We start from the raw sequence: 23,612 nt of genomic DNA on the forward strand, positions 1-23,612 counted from the left end.
CCCAAATGTGGGTTTGTCTAATCGCCTTTTTCACTATTATCTCGGTCATCTCTCCCATAAGACTGCAGCTGAACAGAAATGCAACCTCATCTTGTAAGCAAAAACTTACTTTTTATATTCATTATTTGCTCGCTATGATTATTGGTTGTTTGTATACACAACCCTCTCTCAGGAATGAAAATGTTTTGCACATGAGGGGACCCCAATCTCAATGTCCACCTCCAGATCCTAACTCATTCTCCATATGTCAGAAAGGTCAGAATCAATCAATCAATCCGAATGCCTGATGTAGCATGACCACCACCATGGGTATCAATACACACCACAGGAAATACTATAAAGAGGACCCAAGGCAGTTAATGAATTTTTGACTGATTAATGCATCAAGATCTAAACCAGATACTTTTGTTTATGGCCAATTCAATGCTTCTGAGGTTGCAAATTCTTCCCCGCCCACCTATCCCTTTATCACCAAAGCCATAAAAGCTTGAAAGGTTGGGGAAAAGTACTATTTGCTGTGCCTTAATATTCAGACAAGAGAAGTCATAGGAATCTGTTCTCCTGTATGTACATTTATATAACTTCCAAAGAAAGCAAATATTCCAACAAATGTTAGTATAATCCTCTCAGTAAATCAGAAGATCTTAACATCTCCACGTCCTGAAAGCAGCAAGCTCGGTGTCAGTGTTATTTTTATTCACTGAGCCGTGTTTTCCTAATGACTAACAATTCTTTATATATAGAAATACAGGTAAGGATGAACATGCACATACATGCACACACCATCTGCAGTAGTGAAAAATACTACTTCCTAATTTCATGTATGGTAAGGGGTCGGTCAGAACTGCTGAATCATCACTTTTCCTCCAACTGCCTGCTTTATCACACCCACCAAAATGATTGTTCCCTAAAGCCTTAGCCAATTTACTTTCAAATTGGTCTAGTATTATAGCCATTAATTCCAACTGCTGGCACAATGTTCTAATATTACCATTCATTAAATCCAACCCCCCCCCCCCCCCCCCAAACTATAATGCACCTATATGTATCAGTTGGAAGGGCCAGATCATGAAACAGAGTAAATCTCTGTCCTATTTTGTCTGCTGAAGTCACACCCTTTCCCTCCTGGTCTCTACAGGCAGCAGCCAGGGTGGGAAAGGGTAAAGACACAGCAGGAAGCAGAGGGCTGTTCTCTAAGGGACACTGGTTAACAGCTCTCTATGCTGTGAGCCATACAGACTAGCATCAGAATCTAGTAACTGTCTGTCTGTACTGTTAACCATTCTGTACCCTGCAATCAGAATTACTGTTATTACCACTACTATGCTAATTGAAGTTTTTCAGACTTTTCAATTTTCTGCTTTTAACCTCTCTGGATGCGATGTCCAAATGGAGTGCCTATGTGAAATATCCAAAAAGGAAACTGTGTTTTATAAAACAGGCTTGTACAAGGACCCCCAATAGCACACAAATACTCACACAAATTTAAACTTGTTTTCTGGTTGAGCATGCCAAAGCCTCAGGAATCCCATCAGTAATATTTTCACTCGATGCGGAGAAGGCCTTATATGTTTGAGGTATTGCTTAAGGTGGGCATATTGTGGCCTTCATTGCATTGGATACAAACTCTGTATAAAATGCCCTTGGCATCATTGAAAATCAGTGGTCACTACACTGAAGCTTTCAAATTATGTTGCTTTCTAACCTCTGCTGTTCGCTTCCTCCATCGAACCTCTGGCCCACTTAATCAGATCTTCACAGGGAATAGAGGGTATAATGCATGGTGAGCATAGCTACAAAATGTTATCATTTGCGGATGATATCTTGCTGACTATCATCTCCAAATTCCTCCCTCGCTCAAGTTATTGAGGTGTTACACAGCTATAGTGTAGGCTTTAAAATAAATACACATAAGTCAGAAATTCTAAATATAAACATAGAGATGAATGAGGACAAACAATTATAGCAGCACTTCCCTTTTCACTGGGCACAAAGATCAAAATGGTATCTTGGCATCCAATTGTCTGCCTCACTCCAGGAATTATATGAACTCAATTTCCTTCCTAAGCTCAGGGAGCTGCTTTTGGAATACGAACATTGGGCAGGTTTGAATTTGTTCTGGTTGGGACAGATCAACGCTCTAAAACTGATTATGTAGCAAAACTGCTAAATCAGTTTATGGTCATCCCTATTTCTCTGCCTAGGGGCCTCTTTCATTTATTGACCAGAAAGGCTTTTATCTACATCTAGGGAGAAAAAACCCACCCAGGGTGAATAGGGCTATGCTCCACCAGATGAAACATGATGGGGACATGGGGGTTCCACACTTTGCTCTTTACCATGCAGCAGCACAACTTCAGATAATATCTGAATGGTTGCAAGGATCTCAGACAATGGTTGGTCATACAGCAGAACATAGTTGGGGAAACCCCCCTGTGGGCATTACCCTGTCTGCCTTCAAAGCAAGTGAGAATTCTTCCACGTCTATTTACATGAGACATCCTTTGGGCACATGGCCTGCACAGCAAACTAGGTGGTTCCCCAATAGAAAATATCATCAAGTCAACTCCCATCATGTATGTACAGGGTTTTGCCCCGGGACAAGAAGATATAGTATTCATTTGGTGGGCTTCAGCCTCACAACATACGCAGGGGGAAAAGTATGAGATGAAGGAGAATTACTATCCTTAGCTGATTTTAGTGAGGAATAAGGTGTTACGCAACATACTTTATAACACACGCAACTTGGCAAATGGGGAAAAGAGCACAAACCTGGAAGTTTAAAGACTTGAATAAGATGTTAATTTCCTTGTTTGAAATAGTGGCTAGTAGCATGATTGAAAATAGCTACTAAATCTTTTATCAGTAGTACTATACTCCAGCTTGTCTAGCCAAAATCTATAAAACTACCAGGGATAGATGTTGGCAAAATTGTAGAAGGTGAGGCACTTTCTTTCATATATGGTGGAACTGTCTTCTGGTGCAAGTATTTTGGACAGCCATCTATGGAGTATTGGACTTTATGCTACAGACACCATATCCCCGCAATCGAGAATGCTGTATCCTTCATCACAAAGGGGCCCTTTTACTAAGCCACGTGCCTACGCACGCCCAATGTGCGCCAAAATGGAGTTACCACGTGGCTCTTGTGGTAATTTCATTTTTGGCATGTGTCTGATACGCGCGTCCGAAAAATAATTTTTATTTTCGGACACGGGTATTGGGCACATGCCAACAAGCATTTGACATGGGTAGGTCATTATCGCCCAGTTACCACATGAGACTTTACCGCTAGGTCAATGGCTGGCGGTAAGGTCTCAGACCCAAAATGGATGCGTGGTAATTTTCATTTTGCCGAACGTCCATTTTCTGCAAAAAATTTTAAAAGACATTTTTTTGCAGGTGCACTGAAAAGTGATTCTGCGTGCGCCCAAAACACATGCCTACACTACCACAGGCTATTTTACGGACCCCAAAGTGACTGGAATTTCTAAAGAGGTTCACAAACTGACAACTCATCATTTTACAGCTGTTATAATCACCCTGGCAAAATTCTGGAAACAGCCACAAACTCCGCCATTGGAGATGGTTCTTTTACAGCTGAACGATGTATGCTTAATGTCCAAGTTGATGGCTATGGATGGATCATGGGACTCCTATACTATTGTGGAGATCCCAAACCACGACAGTTGTTTCATGAGCTCTGTACTCAACCCTTTACCAGACCTTATTTTTTAATTTGAATTCTACTATAGGCTAAGACCACCCTTATTATTGAGTTTTTGAGGGACGTCAAAGGAGGGGGAGGAGAAAGGTAAGGGGGGGAAGGAATTCATTTGGTTCTGTATACTGAACTATGCCTAGTTTATTACTGAAATAGAATAAAGTTAATTTTAAAAAATTACACCTGCTTTGAAGTCGGTGTGAATATGTCTATGCACCCCCATTTTATAAACTCCATCTACATCGCTGCTCTGCCACAGCCTCGCTCACACTATGTCCCCGCAAAAGCCTAAGCACAGGATGCACTAAACACGATGTTGCAGTAAGCCGACTTTTTATTAGGGATATGCACATTTGAAACAAGGGGACATTTACCATGTTATCTCATGGTTTTTTTTACCTAAAAATCCCTCAAATGTCATTTTTTAAACAGTATACTCCACAATAGTTTGTTAACGCCACATGATTGAGGTAGACTGCAGGGGCTACATAAAATAACCAATTTTGACAACATCATCATCTTATTTTCTTTTCCATGTTTATTTTGTTTGATTTCTATTGACAACAACAAAAAAGCCTCAAAACTCACAGAGCACCATCTGGTACACCCACATAAAAGTGGGCCAATTTAAACTCTTTACAGAGCCCCAGTTTTCTTACCATTGGCCTTATCACAAATTAATCCAGAAAAAAAGAGCTGCAAAAAAATAAAAGACCAACCTAAAAAAAACAAACCTCTGATTAATGGAGAAAAGAAATGCTCCCCAAAAACTAGACACTTAACTGAATCCCATAGATGAAGCACAAGTATAAAAATACAAAAACCCACAAAACCACACACAGACCCAAAATTCAAAAGCACATGTGTGTACACAATATAAGAAAAAAAAACAGTACATATTAATCCTGCAAACTTAGCTTAGAGAAGGAAACATGATCTCCAGACGATTCGTCAACCTTCAGCAAATCCCCACAGGAATTCATCTGAATAAGACACTGCTCTCATTCTGCTCCTTAATTAACCACACTGCATACACATACTGCAGCATTAAGTAATATAGGAGAGAGGAGGGATCCCGGAGGGCCCCAAAGAGATTTTGCCATAGAGTGGATATAAATTATTTTTCGTCTTAACCCTGTAAGAGCGACAAGTTAAAAAAAATCATGAAACCAATTCAATACGTTCCCCATAATACCTATTTCCTCAGGGGTCTACAATAAGATAACATGATCCACTAGGTCAAATGCCGAGAAAAGATCAAATTGAAGTAACAAGGCACTTTTGCCTTCACTTAAAAGGCCCCTTGCGTGATCTAGTAATGAACCACTGTTTCAGTAGTGAAAAGAGGGCGAAATCCAGATTGAGAAGAGTGCAAAATAGAGTGCATGTTTAAATATTGTTATAATTGTAAAGTCACCAATCCCTCAGTCAGCTTGGTAAAAAAAATGGTATGAAGGCTATTGGCCTATAGTTGGACACAAGGAAAATAGGCTATTTCAAATCTTTCACTATAGGTGAACTATGCCAACAGTAAAAAAGTATTCAGAAGATTCACAAACATCACAAATAGTATCAGAAAACCCTGCTCTAAGTTTATCTTACCCTGAAAATAATCAGTTAACTGAGTTGCTGAAGGGGTTTGATCTATAAAACTGGATTTGGGGAAACCAGCACCTTAGTAAGAAAGTTTGCAATCTGAAACAGTTGCTTTGTAGTAAGATAATGAGTTCCTATCATACTAGAATAGAAATGTTTCATTGTTGATTTTAAAGCTTTCCTGTACTGCTTTCCTTCAAGTGGATCTTGCATGATTGGGTTTCTCTTTCAACCATTTGTGTTCAAATTTTCTACATAGATGCTTCAATTTCAGCAAATCTGAAGTAAACCATTTATTGCTCTGTCTGTGAGACCTTGCATTTGAAAGAAAGCGATGCAATTTTGTTCAGAATGTCAGTACTGATCTGTGTCCAGTCTTCTGCAAAGTCTAAGACGTTAGCATATTGTGGAGTATTGTGTTATATCACTGTTTACTATACCCTTTTTTTGCATAGTATTTTTTAAACAGTCCAAAAAAGAGGAAGCAAATTCAAAAAACATCAATCACAAAAAAACATTTCATTTTGCTGCAAAACATCAGTTCAGTGCACCTTGAACTGTGTGCAATGAACACATTTAATATATTAATAAAAGGAAACCTCAAAACTCCATGGGGAGAGTAAACACCCTAATGAAAAGAACTCTCCCGCAGGGAAGTTACAAAAAGCTCCAAACCTGGAGAAAAAGTGACTACCCAAAAAAAAAAAAAAAACAGGAACATATGTTATTTTATATATGGTCTTGTTGCTTTTATATTGAGCCAGCCTACTTATGCAGAAGATGTCAAGAAATATAAGAGAATTGCTAAGTGGATCCTGGTATTAAATGGTCCCTTAATGTTAAGAAGAAGAAAGACTGTGATCGTTTTTCTCAAGTGGACAATTGGAGTAGTTGCAGTTGATCCGTGTTACGTTGATCAAGGAGAGTAACACTCCTAGTCAAGATCTTGATGAATATAATCTCTGGATGCTTACAAGTTGAGATTATGATATCTGACTATATGAACTGAAAAGCAGAAGAGAACTATTAGAAATATGAATATTGTTCCTTGTGATAACGATCATTACTGATTTTGGAAAATTTTCTTTTGTCTTTGATATTTAATACTTTGTATTAGTTTTATGGATGATGTGAGTAAATAAGTATGTATGTGATGTTTAGGTGAGAATGTAGTGAGTATGAAAAAGTGGTGTAATGTGTATGAAGAAGTAGTAGTTTGTAGGTTTTAAATATGTGAAGGACAACATTGTGATTTATGAATTACTAGTAAAAAAAAAGGCCCGTTTCTGAAGGCAAGGAAATGGGCCCTAGGCAGGCAATTTCTCCCCCCCCCCCCCCGTGCTATGGCCCCCTCAACCCCCCCGTGCCAGCGAAAACCGCCCCCCGCCACCGTTGTGGACTACCTGTGCTGACGGGGGACCCAAACCCCCAACAGCCGAAGTGCTGTTGTGCCCTTCGCATTGCGTGTTTCCCTACTCCTCCCCTTGCCTTGGAATCAGCTGTCATGACGTCAGTGACGTTAGTGCGTGTCTGCCTAGCAGACCACCTCCAGGGAGCCATGGTCCCAAGCACAGAACGTTGGAGGTGAGAATTATTGTATAGGATATTTTGAATAAAGATTGTTTATTTATTTATTTTAAGCACATTTATATCCCGCTTTTTGCCACTGAAAGCAGCCTCAGAGTGGTTTACAATGAACTGGGAAAAATTACAATTACAAAGATAGGGGAAGAGAAAGAGGAAGAGGAACAAAGGAAGAAGGGAAAGGAAGGGAAGTGAAATCAATTACAATTGCATTAGATGGGGGCGAAAAGGACAGGGAAGAAGGGAGAGGGGAAGGGAAGAGAGACAAAGACGGATGGTGGACAGCCAGACGGGATGATAGAAATCCAGGCAGACCAGAGCAGCTCCAACAGGTGCAGGCATGGTGATCCTCAAACAGGAACTGCAGAAATCCAGGCAAAACAGAGGAACTCCAACAGGACCAGATGAGACAATCCCCAAACAGAAACTGCAGTGGAACCCAAATGGCAGACGTTAGCAGGAGGCAGGCAACGAAGTAGAATCCAAGATGATGGCGCAAAAGGTCCTCCACCACAGCTCTAACCATCGGGGCCCTCCAGAACAGGGACTGCTGACACAGCACCATCAGGCCGGCAACAGCTCCAACACAACGGCCAGAAGATCAGGGCAGCAGAGGCAACCGACTCCCCGTCGGATGAAATGAAGAACGGGGGAGGGGCGGCATCGGCATACAAACAGCAAACCATGGCGTCCCGGTCCCAAACAGGCTCAGATCTGTCAATGAAGAGGCGATCAACGGTTTTGTTTTGTTCCATTATAGTTGAAAAACATCAGTCATAGGAATGCCCAAATCCCATCCCCGACACATCCTCTTGAGACTCAGACACACTGCTAATTTGCTTTCCTTCAGTCCCTCCACAGTTGTTTAAGAAATTGCATTATATATATATATATATATATATATATATATATATATATATATATATATATATATATATAATTTAAAGTCACAGAGTGCAAAATCCACAAAACTGAGAAAACGAAAAACTTAAAAAAGAGAGCTCAAACAAAAAGGACTGCACAGAAACTTATCTTCCAAAAGCCTCCACTGAGTAACTTCTCTTTGCGTCAATGAACTGTGGGAAACCATCTGATCAATTATCTAACCAAAGGCAGAGGGCAAAACCCCCAACATGGGCCATTTGTTTTGCAGTGAACCGTTGCGTGAGGAGGAAGAACTCTCACTGCGGGTGAGTTTTCCCCATTAGGGTGTTTGCCCTTCCTGGAGAGTTTTGAGGTTTCCTTTTATTAATATATTAAATGTGTTTATTGCACGCAGTTCAAAGCCCACTAAACTGATGTTTTGCAGCAAATAATATGTTTATGTTCAGCAGTGGGTCCTAATTATCAATGAGTGCAATAGTGAGCATTATTAGACAACAGGCTGCATTGCTGACAAAATTGCCTCCAAAACAAAATTAAAACAAAAATCACCCCAAATAAAATGAAAAATCCTATAAGGGACACAGGAAACTGAACAAAATGACATTTTTGGCCACTAAATCCCTACTTTTTATATATGAATATTCATGCACATTTTTATAACCACCATTTTCCATATCTAAAACATGCTTTAGATGTGGAAAATGATTATAAAATTACATGTTTTATATTTTATGTTGGCAACATGTATAAATTTGATTATGCCAATACAATTTAATTACTCTGAAAAGAGCACCAGTAGGGAAAGTGGGGAGAGGGGGGGAAGAGAGAGAGAGAGAAAGGAGGGGGGAGAGAGAGAGAGCACCAGTAGGGAAAATGGGGAGAGAGAGAAAAGAGCATCAGTGTTAGAGGAAAGGGAGTAAGAATGAAACATTTGACGTGTCTCTTTTTTAGCCCCCCTCCTCAATACTTTTCCTCATGTTATGAAGGTAGCAGGAGTGGACAACTGTAGGAGTTCAGAGCAATGGGACGTCACTGCTTGTCCCCAATACCCAGGATATCCCTGCATCTGACTATTGGTACCTCTCTTTCTAGAAAACCAGTTGCTATTTTATTCCAAAGTAACCAGTCTCCAGTTTAGATAAGCTATGTCCCCTTGATTAGATTCATGGCTCTTCTTAGTACTTTTCCAAAACATTTGCTTAGCTTTCTCATGTTCTACACCTAGCACCAATATATAACCATGGTGGTAAGATCTATGCAATAAGTATTGGCCCTGCAAGCAGGCTGTTCAGAACATTACAGTACTGCGAACTCACGCATCACTGCAACCTCATACACAATTCAAATATTAAATGCAATTCAGTAACACAGCTCAGCACACCCCCCCATATCTTCACCACCTGTGCACACAATATAATCTAGCTGCAAGAAAAATTAAAAGTCAATTATAATATTCACTAATAAAAAAAAAGAATATTAAAACGGAACACGAACAGTGGGAGAACAATTAGCATAAAAGAGCAGATTCCAGCAGAACAGAATATGCACAACCATGTAAATGTTAACCCTCATAGAATCAACACTCATTGTATGCACAAAGCTTTTACAATGACTAGATTGTGTTTGCAGGTTTTTACGCTTTCATCTTACACTGGGTCCAGCTGATATGCAAATACAAGCAACCAGGGAGAGAAATTCAGCTCAGCTCCCCTAACATGAGAACTGAACAAATGTCAACCCTTCTCTAGTTTTGCATGCTGTTCATGAACACGCTTAAAAAAAAAAAAAATTCAGCAAAGCATTACCACCATTAACTTGGGATTCCTAATGATGGTAGTGGCTACGTTAGAGGAGCTTTCAAAAACGTGAAACAGCAGCATCTCTACAGGAAGGAAAGGAAAAAAGGAATGAGACCAAGAAACTAATGAGTATAGCTAATTCCACCTGCCAACTGGATTGCATTTATAAAGTATGCCAGGTTTATTAAAAATATGCTATCTAAACAACACCAAAATAGAGCTGTTAAGGCTATCCAAACATTAAAGTGAAAATCTAGCTATAATCGATATCCATATCAATCTGATGTATAAAAATACTTTTGATTTAATGGAGGAAAAGCCTCAAATAATAGAGGAACACTCCGTCATTGATAACATCAATATAAGGGAGGTCCTCTAAATCATCACAAGCAAAAACCTCCTTAGAACAAGTATAGCTGTTCTGCTTAAATACTTATCAAATAAATACTAACAACCGTCTGAATATTCACTAATCGGTAAATGCACTTATCTTTTTATATTCAACAGTCAATTGAACACCCTCCACGGTCCAACTTCGGCCCAAGTTTCGAAATTCTGCCTCAGGGTCCGTGGTGTCTGACTGTAAAGATAAAGCACAATATCTCTATCCAGATGATTTAGAGGACCTGCCTTATGTTGATGTTATCAACGACGGCGTGTTCCTCTATTATTTGAGGCTTTCCCTCCATTAAATCAAAAGTATTTTTATACATCAGATTGATATGGATATCGATTATAGCTAGATTTTCACTTTATTTAAAATATGACCAATGCAGTTCTCCTTCTTCAGACCAAAACTGGATTACTGACTAATAAAGGAATAATATTGCACTAATATTAAACTGGATAGTATTTTACAACTATATTCCTGTTTAAAGACAAACTCAGATGATGAGGACAGAGAAGAATTCAAGGCAAAGGTCTTGCCCAGTTAGATCAACAGATCCATGAAATGATTCCAACCAGAAACAAATGCCCCAGAGTCCAAACAGTTGTTTAGATCAGGAAGCAACTGGAAGGATCATCAGATGGGTTGCCTCAATGGCCTGCTGGCAGCCCTACACATCTGTGCTTACTGCACATCAGGCCAACAGTGAGCAGAAATACTGCCAAAAGCAGCATTCATAGCAATGATAGAGGGAGGAAAGACAATCGATGTCTTTTGTCCCTGTTATGTGATATCTATCAATTGATGGGATTCAGGGTACACACACACTGGGCCCGATATTCAGACCACGGGAGTCAGCCCACATATGTGCTGCGATTGCCACTGACCCCAGATGTTCAATATTGGGCCATTTCTGGTGACCAGCATTGAATATCTGGGTTTTGGGGTTTTTTTTGGCTGGCTCAATCTTAACTGGCTAGGTGAATATTCAGCACTGGCTGGTTAAGTTTACAGAAGCTGTTTAGACACAAAACTTAGCTGGCCAGCCATAGGCGTAGTTTGACTGTTTCATTTGGGGGGGGCAAAGAATGGGCGGAGCATATTAGCATATCATTTGCATATATATATACATATGCAAATGAATATGCTAATGTGGAGGAAGGAATTGAAATTTACAGGCAAAATATCACAGATGCACATTTAAAAAAGCTGACACATTTCAATTAATAAATTATGAATAAAATACTTTTATCTACCTTTGTTGTCTGATCATTTAGTTTTTCTATTCGCTTTGGTCCCAGTGTCTTCTGTTTTATGCAGTGTCTTCTTTCCAGTAGGCTTCCCTCTGCTCCCCACCCTCCCAGTCCCATCCATCTCTTGCTCCTTCCCTCTGCTCCCCACCCCTCCCAGTCCCATCCATCTTCTGTTCCTTCCCTCTGCTCACCATCCCTCCGTCCCATCCATCTCTTGCTCCTTCCCTCTGCTCCCCACCCCTCCCAGTCCCATCCATCTCTTTCTCCTTCCCTCTGCTCCCCACCCCTCCCAGTCCCATCCATCTTCTGCTCCTTCCCTCTGCTGTGCCTGACCTCTCCCAATCTCATCCATCTTCTGTTCCTTCCCTCTGCTCCCCACCCCTCCCAGTACAATCCATCTTCCCTCTGCTCCCCACCCCTCCCAGTTCCATCCATCTTCCTTCTACTGCCCCCCCCCAGCGAGGTCCAAGATCATGACTCCGTTTACCCCCTCTCTTCCTCCCTCCCTCCGGCGCAGGCAACAGTCTTCAGCTTTTTCAGCGTTCCTGGCAGCGGTAGCGATGTACACGCTGCCTTCGGTCTGCCCCGGAAGCCTTCTCTTCAAGTTCCTGTTCCCACCTATGCGGGAACAGGAACTTGAAGAGAAGGCTTTGGGGCAGAGCCGAAGGCAGCGTGTACATCGCTACCGCTGCCAGGAACGCTGAAAAAGACTGCTGCCTGCGCCGGAGGGAGGGAGGAAGAGAGAGGGGTAGACGGACACGCTCCTCTCCGTCCGCTTGGCTTCCCTGCCCTCTCTGTCTGCGTCCCACCTTCCTCTGACATCAGAGGAAGGCGGGACGCAGACAGAGAGGGCAGGGAAGCCAAGTGGATGGAGAGGACCGCGTGCGTGCATGTGTTTTTTTTAAAAACTAATGGCGCGGCGGTGCCTCGTCGTCATTTGGGGGGGCATTGCCCCCCCTCGCCCCCCCAGTCTATGCCTATGTGGCCAGCGCTTGAATATGTGAGATATAGCCAGTTAGCTGTTATACACTAACCACGAACATTCGACTATCTCCCACTGAATATTAGCTGGCCAGTTCTGTGATGACTGTTATAAGAGAGAAGCAAGAAGAAATGGAAACCGAGGGGGAAACCCCAGAGAGCTAAAATGGAAAGAAAACTTGAGGGGAAAAAATTGCAGCTACAATGGAAGGTTCAAAGCACCATATTCCTAAACAGGAGCAGGCTATGTTTGAGATAGAAGACTAAACTATCAGACAGGAATAGACTCCCTTCCCCATCCCTCAAAAAGAAAAAGTACCAATATTATTCTTTAATCTTCCTCAAATTTTATGCAACTTCTATCTCTCACCTGCCAAAAAATATTTCAATGTTAATTCATGCTCAAGTTAAAGTGTTTATTTTTTTAACTTGGTCAACCTATAACCCGGACGACCAAGCTTCTCCCAGTTTCTTCTATACTAACACATATATATTAGTGAGTGACATTGCCGAAGGGTTAGAAGGTAAAGTTTGCCTTTTTGTGGATGATACTAAGATTTGTAACAGAGTGGACACCCGGGAGGGAGTAGAAAACATGAAAAAGGATCAGCGAAAGCTAGAAGATTGGTCTAAGGCTTGGCAATTAAATTCAATGCGAAGAAATGCAAAGTGATGCACTTAGGGAGAAGAAATCCATGGGAGACGTATGTGTTAGGTGGTGAGAGTCTGATAGGTACCGACGGGGAGAGGGATCTTGGGGTAATAGTATCTGAGGATCTGAAGGCGAAGAAACAGTGTGACAAGGTGGTGGCCATAAGTAGAAGGTTGTTAGGCTGTATAGAGAGGGGAGTGACCAGCAGAAGAAAAGAGGTGTTAATACCCCTGTACAAATCGTTGGTGAGGCCCCACCTGGAGTATTGTGTTCAGTTTCGGAGGCCGTATCTTGCTAAGGATGTAAAAAGAATTGAAGCAGTGCAAAGAAAAGCTACGAGAATGGTATGGGATTTGCGTTACAAGACGTATGAGGAGAGACTTGCTGACCTGAACATGTATACCTTGGAGGAAAGAGAAACAGGGGTGATATGATACAGACGTTCAAATATTTGAAAGGTATTAATCCGCAAACTAACCTTTTCCGGAGATGGGAAGGTGGTAGAATGAGAGGACATGAAATGAGATTGAAGGGGGGCAGACTCAAGAAAAATGTCAGGAAGTATTTTTTTCACGGAGAGAGTGGTGGATGCTTGGAATGCCCTCCCGCGGGAGGTGGTGGAGAGGAAAACGGTAACGGAATTCAAATATGTGTGGGATAAACATAAAGGAATCCTGTTCAGAAGAAATGGATCCTCAGGAGCTTAGCCGAGATTGGGTGGCAGAGCCGGTGGTGGGAGTCGGGGATAGTGCTGGGCAGACTTATACGGTCTGTGCCAGAGCCGGAGGTGGGAGGCGGGGCTGGTGGTTGGGAGGCGGGCAGTGGTGTGCTGGAGCAGGCTCTCACAGGCTCTCGAGAGCCGTTTGTTAAGTTTTTAAGAATTTTGGGAGCCGGTTCTCCATGGCTACTTTAACAAATGGATCACAAAATGTGGGCTTGGGCCCCTCCTGAATTCTCTTTTACTTTGCTGGCGAGAGAGAGCCCCCTGTTAACAATTTACCAGCACACCCCTGGAGGCGGGGATAGTACTGGGCAGACTTGTACGGTCTGTGCCCTGAAAATGACAGTTACAAATCAAGGTAAGATATACACAAAAAGTAGCACATATGAGTTTGTCTTGTTGGGCAGACTGGATGGACCATGCAGGTCTTTTTCTGCCGTCATCTACTATGTTACTATAGCGCTCATTTTCAAAGCACTTATCCTTCCAAAGTTCCATAGGTTTCTATGGAACTTTGGAAGGCTAAGTGCTTTGATAATATGCCCGTTACATAGCCTCTAGGCTCATCTGCACTGTTATACCACCTAGGGCTCACTTTTTAGTGGACGTATGGCTAAAAAATTAGCAAAATCTGAAAATAAGCTCCACATTTAAATAAAATATTGTTTTTTAAAGTGTTTATTCTATTATGATGTCAAACCTGGTGCATGTTAGCACCCAATGAAGTATAACAAAAGGGCCCCTAATTTAAGTGCCTTTGACCGTATGAGTAGCAGTGCTGAACATACCTTTTATGTCATTTTATTTATTTATTTACTGTATCAACACTATCCATTTAAACTATTTTAGTCTATTTTTTCCAAGTAGTATTTTCCTATATGGAACTCCAATATATGTAAATTTCTCTCCTGCATATTCATTGCAGTAATCCCCAAAACCTGACTGGCTAACTGTACCTCTAGGGAAAAAATGAGCAACATTGCTTAATGGGACCTGGAGCATTGATTTCAATGGGTGGAATAGAAATAAAATAAAACATAGAAAAGAAAAGAAAATAAGATGATATCTTTTTTTATTGGACTAACTTAATACATTTTTTGATTAGCTTTCGCAGGTAGCCCTTCTTCGTCAAATCAGAAATAAGCAAATTTTGATAAGTAACAGCATATATAAGTGAAACATCGAAGTATTTCAGTGACAGTCTGAAAGGATGAGGGAGGGGTGGGTTAGGTGAAAAGTAGACTAACACGGCTACCACATCTCTCTACTCAATGGGTGGAATAAAATTCGATGTACATTCAAAGCTACGTCTAGCCTAAAAATCTCCCTTCATAAACTGGGAAACTTCGCAGCTCTGGACAGAGGAAATGAAAAAGATACATGCTAAAAAGATAATCACAAAGAACAGAGCAGGAAAGGCATATACAAAATCTTGAGATACAGTTAAGGCAACATACTAGGACAAAGAGGGATGAAGAGGGTCTGGGAAGAAGAGAGAGGAGAAGGTAAAAGGTCATGGATTTGTTATACCGCCTTTCCTTTGTCTTAGTGCATTGCCTATACATCTATCCTAACATTCTTTATATGCCCTTCTTGCTCTATTCTTTGTGATGTTCTTTTCATTATGTATCTTTTTAGCTTCATCTGTCCACAGTTGTGAAGCTGCCCAGTTTTTGAAGGAAGACTTTCAGGCTAGTCCTGGTTTTGAACCAAAATGGTTTTACATTTATTATATTCAGGTATTTTCTCTGTCCCTAATGGGCTCACAATCTAAGTTTTGTACCTCAGGCAATGGAGGGTTAAGTGACTTGCCCAGGGTCATAATGAGCTGCATTGGGAATCAAGCCCAGTTCCCCAGGTTCTCAACCCACTGCTCTATTAGACCGCTCCCAAACATTAGAGAGATAAAGGCAATAGAGGGTAAAAGAAAGGCTGAGGGTCAGAGGGTATGAGAGGACAGAAGAGGAAAAAGCAATGGAAAGTGAAAAAAAAAGCAAAGAAGAATGAAAGAAAAGAAAAAAAGAATACTTTGATGCACAAAAAAAATTTGCAAAACAGAAAAACATTCAAAAAGTGTCACAAATGCAGCATTTGGACATTTTCTTGCTAAAATGTTCAAATCGGTATTTTTGAAACTCATTATTTAAATGTTTTGGCATGCAGTTCGTCGGGCGGGCATCCAAATCACAAGGGGGCATGTCGAGGGTGGGATTTGGGCATTACTAACACTTGGATGTTTTTCTGCCATAAAAGAACAAAACAAAAACGTCTGGGGCTACAACCTAAATGTTTTGATCTAGACCTGTTTTTATAACAAAAAGTCAAGGTGACCTAAATGCTTAGATGACTGCTGGAGGGACTAAGGCATGACCACTCTCAGTGGTCACTGAGCCCCTCCCACCCCTCAAAGACATAATAGTATCAGCCTCTATGACAGCTTCAGATGTTATAGCCAGTCCTATTAGAGCAGCAAGCAGATCCTTGGAGTAGTCTAGTGGTTGGTACAGTGCACTTTAGAGAGAACCTAGGCCCATATCCCACTCTCCGTTACACTTGTGGTAGAAAGTGTCAGCCCTTCCACACTCACCAAAAACCTACTGTACCCACATATAGGTGACCCCTTCAGCCTTAAGAGCTATTGTAGTGGTGTACAGTTTGGGACGGTAGGTTTTTGATGGATTATGGAAGGCTAACCATACAATATAAGGGAGCAACGGTGCTTTTATATGAAGTCCACTTCAGTGCTCCCTAGGGTGCCCCACTGCAGTCCTGGGATGTCTGTGTGGCCAGTCTACTAAGAATGCTGCCTCCTCATACATCCCAATGGCTTGATGTTATGCGTTTTTCACTTGGACAGGGATTTTTTTTTTTTCAAAAAATGGACCAAAAAGATAAACACACTGAGCACAAAAACATCTAGCAAATGGCCATTTTTGAAACAAAAAGATAAATGCTTGTCTGTTTTGAATATGGAAATATTTCCTATTCAGTTTTTGGAACATTTAGAGCAAAATGTCCAAAGTCGGATTTAAATGTCATATCGAAAATGCCTCTCTCTGTATATGTAAAATTATTTTACATTACATAGAATATGTACACTTTAAGAAAATTAATGCAAATGTGATGCATAATTGTTAAATTCATCCCCGAGTTGCTTCAGGAACATGGTGGAGAGGGCAGCGAGTGTTCTGATTATCGTACAATGTGTCCGTTTTAAGACAGCCCAAGAGCAAGAGTGCTTCAGTTTTGCTTCGTTCTCCGCTAGCTAGCTATCAAGCCTTCCTGCAGTCTGTTCTCAAGTAGAATCACACAGAAGCCACAACCTTTGTTGACGATGTCTTTTCTGGAACAAACGTGTGTCTAACAAACTTGTCTTTTAGCCAACTTGTTAAAGAAGTCTCTGTCACTGAAACAACTAGTGAGAAAGAAGTGAAAAAGAGCCTGCTAATAACCATGGCAGGTATAGTACTTGAATAAATATTCAATTTGTTTTTGAAATTATTATAATATTTAAAATCCTTACAGGTCTTCTCACTTCAAAATTGCTTCGTTATTCCACTGACTCTGGCCCAGCATCCTCACCTCAAGTTCTCAAATGCAGTAAACAGATTTAGTTGTCAGGAAATCCACAATGTATATATTTATATATGAAGTCTAAGAAAAGGGTTAATTTGTATAGCTTACACAGCCTGAAAACTGAACCTGTCTGCAGCACTTGAGGACTGCGGATAATAATTCCTGCTCCACTCTGCTCTTGAAATTAGGACAAACAAGGTATAAAAGCTTTCAAATCATTTTAAATGAAATAAAAATCCCATCTTATGTAATGGGGGGAGGGAGGGGAGGGCACAGTGAAACCTCTCCTATTATTTACTTTTCCAAATTAGTGCCATTCTGGGAATACTGTGGAAATTTGCATGGACTTCTTATTTTTAGCACAACAGAAAAGGCCAAGTAATGATCTCACCGCATGTTGGATCTCAGTGCACTGACTATAAAGGTCATTTGACCACTCACTGGGACAGATGTACTAAAACCAAACTAGAAAACGTTTGCACACTTCACTTTACTAATGTGGGTGAAAATCATTAGTTTTATTACTTATGCACGGTCCACGAGATAGGAAAAGCATGCTAAGCACAGTGCTGAAAATACAGGATAAAATGTAATCCAAGTTTATTCACCTTCCACCCACCCATTATTCTTATAGGATGAAAAACATCCATGATCCTCCCCCTCCTTACCCCCTGTGACAAAGAAGAAACTTCCATCCCATCCCAATATCCTCTTCTGCTCCAGTCTGTCAAAAAAATAACCCTGACTCCTCAGAGTACCAGCACAGCATACAGAAATGCTTTGGGGCGGGATTGGATTTTTAGCTGTTATTATGAATGTGGGATCAAGAGTGGTGAGGGGAAGTGAATTTGTTTGGGTGGAGGATGGGAGAATTGTGGTCAGAGCCTTTTTATTTTTGCCAAACTTGAGTGGAGGGAAAGATCCTTTTTGCCATTAGAGAGGAAAATTGGAAGGTAGGATGTTCTGCCCCCATTACATGGGGCTAGCCTTGATGAACACCTATGTTCTGCTTTCAGTGCCTTTTGAAACATTGTTGTTACTGCCTGCCTTGTTGAGAAAACAAGAAGGCAAATGGTCTACTAGATCCAATGGCTATGTTTTGCCAAAACTCCAGCTGCGACAGGTGCAAAGAAAACCAGCTGGTGTATAACCTTATACTTCACCAATACTGGTAACAAGTGTACCTCCTCCTCCTGGGTTAGCTGGTTTTCTTTGCTCCGGATGCAGCTGGATGTTTGGCAAAACATGGCCATGTCAGGCACTTGTATTTGCTTCTGGGCATGCTGGGAGGAGCAGGATTCCCCCCTCCCTCCAATTCCACTCGAGGTAAACTGAAAGATATGGCAGCTGTGCCTAGGTCATAGATCCAGCATATAGACAGCTTGAACTCTCCCACCGAAGCAATAAACTGCTGCTTGTTTTTTCCTCTCAGAGTAGTAATCCCTAGTGATTTTTCACCTGTTGCAGCTGTGCTGTTGTAGCTGAAGTGATTATTACTTTTTTTAGTATTTCATATTTTACAGCCTCCTCTTTGGGAGAGGGGCTAATCATAGACAGACTCACTCTGTATGTACAGAATCCCTAATCTGGCTCAATGAAACTGTAAGTGATTAATTTGTTTTACCTTGTCATCAACTGTACTAAATGAAGAACTGGATTAAGGATTGGAGTCTCTTCTTGGTAATAAGCAATCCCAGGTTTAACTCTCTGAACATACTTAGTACATAAGTGGGTTAAGGTCAGAACATAGGATTATTATTTTTTTAAGAAGCATTTGGGGGAGGACTTCCCTCAGGTGTAAACTACTGCCTTGCCAAACTGAAATGGGTTTGGATTCTATCAATCATTCAGCTTTGAAGTGATTAGCTCAAGGTTACATGGAGTGTCAGTGAGAAAAAAGGGTTGGTATGAATCCTGGGTTCTCTGGTTCTCAGGCCATTGCTGTAACCATTAGGTTACTCCTGCTCCTGATGAATGTTAAATTATATGTGCTAAGAAGCACTTTAAATTGACTTCTGCTGTAGGACCCACTGTATATAGGATGCTAATGACTAATAAGTTCATGAGTTTGGTGTATATCTGTTTTAACATATACAAGTACATTAATATGCTGGCATATCACTGAACTAGTGTGGTTGTGGTGGGGAAAGTGAAACTCTCTAGCTTTTTCTTAAACTTCAAGGACTTTTGTACAGACTATGTATAATTAATGTACATGCACACCAGTTCCACTACAAGCAATGTTTCCAAGGTGTGCACTATAGAATACAACCTCGGACAATCAGAAGTGTGCTGGTTTCAGGCTGCTGATCTTATTTAGTCAAGGCCACATCCAACTTAGAGCTACAAACATACTGTAGTGTGAAAGCTGACAAGCTATGACCAACCTCCACTAGGTGAAACCTATCCGAGCTAAAGAAAAGAGGAAGGAAAAGAGTGTGGATTCACAGCTTTACTGCTGAACTAGACACAATACCTCACACAATAGTCTAATGCATGAATATACAAATCCCATTTGTTCCTGCAAATTCACAGGATACCCTCTCACCTGGCACAGATCTTGTGCTATTTGCAGGGCTGCCAAAGAGGAGTGCAGGGCTCTGCAGGTTCTGTTGAAGGTACAGCTTACAAGTCACATAGATCAGTTCCTTTAGTGAGTTGAGAACAGGGGAGCAGCAATTGGGAAGTCACCCAACCTGCTCTTCTACATGCTGGTGATTTGCACTGGGGAAAGTGTGGGGGAGGGAGGGGATGAGGGGCTTGGTCCATACCTCCTATCAGAGACTAAAATGACAGCCAGCGATGCAAGTCAGACTGGTGCTCTTCTGCCTTCACTGCTTCCTGCCACCTGTGATGTCAGCCTTGACTTTATGAGCATAAACAAAGGTAGAGCAATAGGAATGAGAAAAAGGTGCAAGTGAGACAAGATTATGCCACCTTAAAAGGTTTGGAAACGGTGGACGGAGGGGTTCACCTCTCCCACATGTCAAGGCTTCTACTTGACAGTTTGTGGACACTGTGACCAGGGGCCATTATGTTCATATGAACCAGGGGCAGTGAATCAACACCAGTCTGAATTCAGCCTCATTCGATGTTAACCTGGAAATCAAATATTAAATGGTATGTCTTGAATAGTAAGCCAGTGTGAATTCTTTTATTATCAGTTCTAGCCCTGACTTCTAGGATATTGTAGACACTTCTTCCACATTGAACCCTCCCACCCCCATCTTATAAAAAAAACCTATAACAAAACTTTAGTTGTAACTATGGGGGAAAAGTAGGCAGGAAATAAGGACTGGGTTAGTTATTATACAATCAGTGAGTAACAAAGTAGAGATGTTATATGATATGACTCTCGATAGAAAGTTGGATGTAATGTTGGTTACTGAATAATATCATCAGTGGAATGATGTGGTAACTTTGAATCAGACACGTCCAGAAGGATATGCCTTCTCTGGTGTTCCTAGACTGAAGATGCATGGAAGAGGGGTGCTCATTACTTTAAAGATGAAACAGATTTTGGGGGAAAGACATTTTGGATGAGTCATGCCTGGACTTTTAAAACTGGTACCCAGACATCCCCAGCATTGAAAATCCAGATCTAATTTAGCCAGCAGCAGTCAGAGCTTAGAAAAAAAGCTTGACCAGTGCCAGTTGAATACTGACCAGGTTGAAACTAGATGGTAAAAAATCTGAACTGTTGGATTTGGGTAAGCAGGTTATGCATGCGTCATTCGAAGTTAGTTTAGGGTATGAGCAAACTTGGAAACTGGACCCTCAACTGTCTTAAGAATCTAGTTTTGGCCTAGTGGGTATACGTTTTGATAATTTACACATGATCCACCAGGTACAACTGTATTTAATCAATGGAGAATCAGCGCATAGTGGTTCAAGCTTTGGGTTTTTTAAGACTGGTTTATTAGGCTCTGCCACAAGAAGAGAGTTACATAGGTTCAAAATATAGTAGCAAGATTACTGAGGGATTTGAAGTTTAGGGAGCATGTTATCCCAATGCTTCAGTCTTTGCATTGGCTCCTAGTGAGGGTTAGAATTCATAAAGTTATTATATGAACTTAAAATTTAAATGGAAACGCCACCTGTATATTTTTCAGTAATTGGTACAAGTATATTTTTTGGCCCACTTCTCTGATCAGCTCAGGATAGGAGGTTGGCGATTCTGTCAGGGAATAGGGTGTAACTGAGCTTTTGCTTTGGTGGCACCCTCTTTAAGGTGACATTAATGCCAAATATTAGACTGTTTCTCAAGCATGTATTTTACTTGCATTTATGGTCAATTATGATATAAAGTATGAGGGGAATGGCAGGGGATTGTGTTTTAATTAAGCATTGAGAATATATTTACAAATCTGTAATCTGATGATTTATCTTAAGTCACTAAGGCTATGATAATAGTGCCTCTAAAGTGTAATAAAATGAAAAATCAGAACTAACGTCTGAGGTAAGCACAGGAGGTAGTGACAAATCAGACTGCAAATCCGTAAGTATTCCCATCTCCAAGCCTCTTTAACCACAGTGATTATGTGTTTACTGGGGCAGCATGGGCTACCCGAGAGAACACACAGATCCTGGGTTAAACAGGAATCCTGGCCTATCGAATCAGATGAGTCCCTTTCATCTAACTATCAGGTAATAGCATTATTGACGCTCCACACTTTAAATACAGGGTGCAATCATTGCAATTACTTGGCTGGCAATTCATTCCCCTCTGTGCACATTAGTCAGCTACTGGGATTATGGAGTGCCTAAAAATCCTGTCTTGAGTGACGTACATCATTACTTCACCAAGCTATTTAGCTGTCCTGCGGCATCCTGTAAAAAAATAAAGTGCCCACCTACTTGCAAAATGATGGCTCTAGGCCTCTAGTGGTATTGTCATGGCGTTAGCACTACCATACCCAAGTGCTGCCAAAAGAGGGAGAGAGCTACTTCACTTTCTGGAAGACAGGCTGAGTAACTGAAGCAATTAGTATAAGTGAAATTAGTGGACCGACATCAAGAATATTAAAGTAAGCCAGGAAAATCAATACATGTTTTAAGTATACACTCCTGTTTGGTGTTTCTTCGTCCCCAAAACATCAATAGTACGATTTCAGCAACAGCAACACTGACAGAAACATTTGTAAACTTTTAAGCCCATATGCAACACTGGCGGCGTCCTTTCACTTTAGAAAGAGCATGAGATGAAAAGCACAACCAGCAGACAAAGCACTGGACTTTGGAAGTTAACACCAGAGCAGTCTGAAAAATGAGTTTCATTTCTAAAGCAAGATTTTACACTACAGCTGAACCGAACAGCATATTTTACTATTTGGCTAAATACAAATAAGGAGGCACTGAGCTTAAACTAACTAATAATAAAAGAATCAAGTGAAATCAGAGATCAAGTATTTATTTCAGTAGGATTTAGCACAGTAGAGCCCCAGATTATTCGTATTTGAATTTAAATCCCTATTTGGCCAAATATATACAAATATTCAGTTCAGCCATACTTTCCACGCAGAGAAGACATCTTATGGTCAGGGGCATAGCTATGGGGGGGGCCCACGGGGGCCTGGGCCCCTGCAAATTTCATCCGGGCCCCTGGTTTGGCTGGCGGGGGTCCCCAACCCCCCACCAGCCGAAGCCTTCTTCAGCGCCGGTCTCCGGCGCAGCAGCGTTCGTTGCCCTGCTCTTCTTTCTTCTTGCTCCTCCTGTGCACGCTGACGCTCCTTTACGTGAAACTGAGGAGCGTCAGCGTGCACTGGAGGAGCAAGAAGAAAGAAGAGCAGGGCAGCGAATGCGGCTGCGCCAGAGACTGGCGCTGAAGAAGGCTTCAGCTAGCGTGGGTTGGGGACCCCCGCCAGCAAAGGTATTTGTTTGTGAGGGGAAGCAAGGCGGCACTCAAAATGTGCCCCCAACCTCGGGCTCTGGCCCCCTCCTACCGTGAGGTCTGGCTACGCCCCTGCTTAAGCTAAAAGAACACAATCTCAATACAAAAAAAACACAACCATGACAAACAAGGATTAATCATTAACCAAAAAAAGAAAGAGGACTATGCTGCATGAATTAGTGTAGGAGAATGAGAGTGCTACACCAGGGTAATCCTTGCTCAAAGCCCACCTCTACAATGTTGCTTTTGGCACCTAACCTTTATACCTTTCAGGAAATGTAGACTGCCCCTATTTGACTGACTGTACATTTGTCCTTTAGATTGTAAGCTCCTTGAGCAGGGACTGTCCTTCTATGTTAAATTGTACAGCGCTGCGTAACCCTAGTAGCGCTTTAGAAATGTCAAGTAGTAGTAGTGGTAAGCAGACCACAGTTACACTGGCAGTGTAATCCCATGGCCTACCAACAGGAAAGGAGGCGTGCGGAGTGATAGCATTTCAGTCCAGCTAAGTCAGTCCCTCTACTTTTGGTTTACTAGCGCAAATTAAGGGGTATGTTTACTAA

The 23,612-nt window shown here is 41.4% G+C and overlaps 1 protein-coding gene across 2 annotated transcripts in view; it reads right to left on the reverse strand.

The window, feature by feature from the left end:
- The window catches only part of OSBPL10 (oxysterol binding protein like 10), a 407,162-nt gene that overhangs the window by 260,369 nt on the left and 123,181 nt on the right, over window positions 1–23,612 (reverse strand). The window lies entirely within an intron of this gene.

This window comes from Microcaecilia unicolor, chromosome 1, assembly GCF_901765095.1.
Source record: "Microcaecilia unicolor chromosome 1, aMicUni1.1, whole genome shotgun sequence".
NCBI classification, from domain to species: Eukaryota; Metazoa; Chordata; class Amphibia; order Gymnophiona; family Siphonopidae; genus Microcaecilia; species Microcaecilia unicolor.